The sequence below is a fragment of the Chiloscyllium punctatum genome, chromosome 34 (genome assembly GCF_047496795.1).
Source record: "Chiloscyllium punctatum isolate Juve2018m chromosome 34, sChiPun1.3, whole genome shotgun sequence".
In the NCBI taxonomy this organism is placed as follows: Eukaryota; Metazoa; Chordata; class Chondrichthyes; order Orectolobiformes; family Hemiscylliidae; genus Chiloscyllium; species Chiloscyllium punctatum.
The window spans coordinates 69,742,996-69,747,318 of NC_092772.1; the positions used below are offsets into that span (position 1 = coordinate 69,742,996).

Sequence of the window (4,323 nt, forward strand, 5' to 3'; positions counted from 1 at the left end):
TCATCTGCTCTCTGCCTACTCTTCCCATTATTAATGCTATCTTCCAGATTCTTAGCGTTTCCAGTTTCCACCTCACTGCCGACTTGTTTTCTCTTGTGGTTCCCAGCCCCCTGCCACATTAGTATAAAACCTCTCCAACAGCAGTAGCAAAAACTCCCGAAAGGACATTCGTTCCCGTCTGGTTCAGATGTAGATCGTCAATTTTCTTATAGTCCCACATTCCCCAGAACTGGTCACAAAATCCAAAAAATCTGAAACCCGGCCTGCAGCACCATTCCTCAACTCACGTGTTCACCGTGCCGTTTTTTAATCACTTCTACGCTGGCAGTCACATGGCACTGGCAGCAATCCCGAGATTACTACCTTTGAGTTCCTCCTCTTTAATTTCTCTCCTAGCTCCCTGAATTCTCCCTGCACGTCCTCATCTCGTTTTTTTTTCGTTGGTGCCTGTATGCACCAAGACAACTGACTGTTCACGATCCCCTTTTCAAATCTCTTCAGCCAATGGGCGACATCCCTGGCCTGAGCACCTGGGAGGCAACATAACTCTCCAGAATTGCTGATGCTCCACAGTGAGTCCACCCATAGCTCCAGAGTGGCCACACGGTCAAACAAGTGCTGCAGCTGGACACACTTCTTGCAAGTGTAAGTTTAGAAAACATTTACAAGGGTTTGCAAGGTTTGCCGAGCTTGGACATGAGAACGAAACTGAATAGGCTTCGTCAGATTCCCAGGAGCTTCAGTGCTTAGATATGGCCTCACAGAAGCTTATAAAATCATGAGGAAACACAGTAAATAGTCAGGGAGCATTTCTTCACAAGACACGCGAGTTCAAATCTACATAGCAAAAGTTTAATGTGAGAGAGGAAAAATTTAAAAGGGATGTGAGGGACTAATATTTTTCACACAGAACTTTTGTGTGTGTGGAATGAATTGCCACATTTAGTGGCAGAGTCTGGTGCACTCACAACATTTCAAAGGCATTTGAATGGGTGTATAGTCAGGAAGACCTCGGAGAGATAAGGCACAAATATTGGCAGAAATGTATGGATTAATTTCGTTTATCTATTCAGCAAGGGCAAGTTGGATCGCGGGATTTGTTTCCATGCTCGACAAGTCTGAGATGCTGAAGCCACCGGCAACAGTTTGAATACACCATTTGCAAAAAAACGCATGATGATTGTAACTCAGCCAGCGAGTTTGGCTATTTTGTTTGGAGGGTGGGTGAGCCCAACCGATCCAGAGATGAAGGTTTACAGGATATTTGCTTCCAATGACCATTAAGTGCTGTCTGTGAGGCACCGTGAGTCGCCTCTGACATGAACTGCTCGCACAAATAACAGCGACGCAATTCCAAACCTACTGGAGATTTAGTGTATTGCCAAGTCCCAGAAAGTGCTCAAGTATCATAAAACAAAACACAACAACGAACCATTAAAAGTGAACATTTCCAAGTATATCCGTTACTAAATTAGGCCATCAATGCGCCGGTGCCCCCATCTGATCGAGAGAACCAATCACCTTTCTCCATCACCAGGACAGTAATGACGGAAATGAAAGTATAGCAACGTTTCACATCGTGATTGCCCACCTTTTCGCCACAACATCTAAAAACGGCGAACAGATTCAATGCAGGATCTTCTTTCGAAATAACGGTGAAATAAGTATGTCTATTCACTTTCAGAGTAAACGGGGAACAACGCAAGTTGTCTGGAATATGAATAACCAACGTAGACTACTTTGGTCCCAGATTCCACTGATGCACAGACTTTCATATGTAAAGGTACCTTGGGTGATTGCCGTACACCCAGAAATCTTCTGGCTGCCTTCTGTTTGCCCTGTCACATTAAACTTGTGCTGCTCTAATCGAATTTGTAGTTCTTGCCATTTGTCCGTATTGCTACTAGGGATAGCTGGTCGTGGCAACTCGTGAATGCCACACAAATTCTTTGCCAAAATTGGATAGTCCCGCAACGTGATTCTCAGTGCACGAACTTTGCAACGAGTACATGCCACACGGCAAGTTAAAAAGCACGCTTCCATTTATTAAAGTAAGTTTCTGGGAACTGACAGCCAGATTCCTCCTTACACTCGGAATTATGACAACACACAAACCAACAGCCTCTCTCAGAGACAAGTGACCAATGCCCATCTTGTGCCGGACAAACGTAGTTGACAAGATTGCACACAGGGACTGCACAGAAAACTATAGAGGAGAAGCAGACAGACGACCATCGAGCTGCATTCATGCAATTCAGTTACCCTGTAAACCCCATGCACAGCTGTTCCTTGTAGGTACACACAGGGCACTGAGTGTCTCTGACTCCGGGACTTGGAACTCGGATTATATGACCGTCTGCAGCACTGGTTACTTCCTTGTGTGAGGTAACTCCCGATGGAACATATGTAAAACACGATAGCTCATTGAGAAATACGTCCAAAATAGTACCCAAGAGACGTATTTCTGTTGTGTTTCTAGTCCTGTTCCTGACATGACATTCAGCATTGTACTTATTGTGTGCTTCCTGGCGGTTCGCTGCATGCTTCCGTGATCGCATTGTGTGCAGTAATCTGCGTTTTAGCTGCAATTACGTGCGTTTCAAACCCAGGACCACCGGCCTCTATTTTGTTTTACTCTTCTCGTGCGCATTTGCAACACAGTAAACGATCAATTAATATTGGAAAATGACATACACATGCGTGTGAAAAGCCCAGTTTCCGTGGCAATTATGCAATGGTTGAGATTACTTTGATTCAGGAGATAAGGATGGAAAGTGAGTTTGGGTAGAGATGAGGAACATTGAGGAAAGAGGAAACCAGCCGGTGTAGCTTACAAGAACACTAACAGTAACCACAGTGTAAAAGAAAAACGTACAGGAAAAAATACCGCCTGTGAATGATAAAAGAAGGCAAGAATTATGGGAGACATTCATTTCCCCTCTTCCTCTCCCGTTTGAATTGTAAAGAAACTTTGAAGAAAAACAATCGAAAAGTCTAATATGCCCCCATCGAACAACGTGCGCCGTACCTTGGTCATTGATTAGTGTAGATTAGAATACTTACAATGTGGAAACAGGCCCTTCGGCCCAGCAACTCCATACCGACCCGCCCGAGCCCAAATGCATTCCTCTCCTTTACCTCCGTCAATTTAGCATGGCCATTTCAACAAACCGGTACATTTTTGGACAGTGGGAGAAAACCAGAGCAAGCGCACACAGCCACGGGGAGAATGTGCAAACTGCACACATTCAGTTGCTTGAGGCGGGAATTGACCCTGACTCTGTGGCATTGTGAAACAGCAGCGCTCACGATGGTGTCAGCGTGAGATGGGACTTATTTGCCGTCTTTAATTGGGAAAAATCTCTGTCATTGTGAGCATCTGGAAATACCAGCTCCTTCGGCAGAATAAGAAATGAATATGTCACTAACCTTTGTTTGTTTCATGTCCAAGAATACTCAGATCAATAGCTCCCTTGATTACCTCTGCTGGTCATGTTCGCAAAGAGATCTAGCAAATTGCCAAGTGTGATTTTCCTTTCAATAAATAATTTTGACTCCATTTGGCTGCAAAAATCTTTTCCTAACTTTGTGCTTTTCTTCTTTTACATTGGTGTCTCGCACCTTACAAATGACAGCAAAGGTATGAATGGAGAGTGAAACATTTAACTCAAGTCAGCGGCAGCTTTCAATGAGATCACGGCTGATTTGGTCAGTGCTCAGCACGCAGTGCTGTCGGTAGTCATGGCCGAGTGGTTAAGGCGATGGATTAGAAATCCATTGGGGTTGTCCCACGTAGGTTCGAATCCTGCTGACTGCGTTATGAATGCTTACCTGCTGCAACAATTCAAAGTTCAGAAAGCCTGTTTTGCAAACCAGGCCTGTAATTTGATTAGATTTGAGAAACTCGAGTTCTTCATCAGAAATGCTCCACATTTAAAACATTATCTCGGTTTCTCTTTCCAGATACACTGCTCGACACATCGGGTTTCTGCAGTTGTTATTGAACGCCCTGAGCAGAAGTGCTGCTTTTCATTAGATTCCTTTAATCCCTTGTCCTCTGTTCTCTGACTCTGATCAGTGGCAATACTTCCTCCTGCTCGTCAGAGTGCTCATTCCCCACCGCTCCCTCTCCCACCATTACAAACAACCGCAGGAAATTGTCACTTAACCATCTTTGTTCCAAAGTGAAACTCACCAGCCAAGGAACTCTCTCCACCAAATGGAACTTCCCATCCCGGACATGGTGCAAGCCAGAGGATTGTGAAGAGATACTGTGAAAATATTGTCAGTTGGCAGTTGGAAAAATGTTTAGGAAGCAAACCA

General features: G+C 44.5%; 1 non-coding gene across 1 annotated transcript; it reads left to right on the top strand.

Moving 5' to 3' along the window:
- The first annotated feature begins 3,735 nt into the window (after nt 1–3,735).
- Nucleotides 3,736–3,817, top strand: trnas-aga (transfer RNA serine (anticodon AGA)). The gene has a single exon. It is a non-coding gene; the product is annotated as a tRNA-Ser (tRNA).
- The last annotated feature ends 506 nt before the right edge of the window (nt 3,818–4,323 follow it).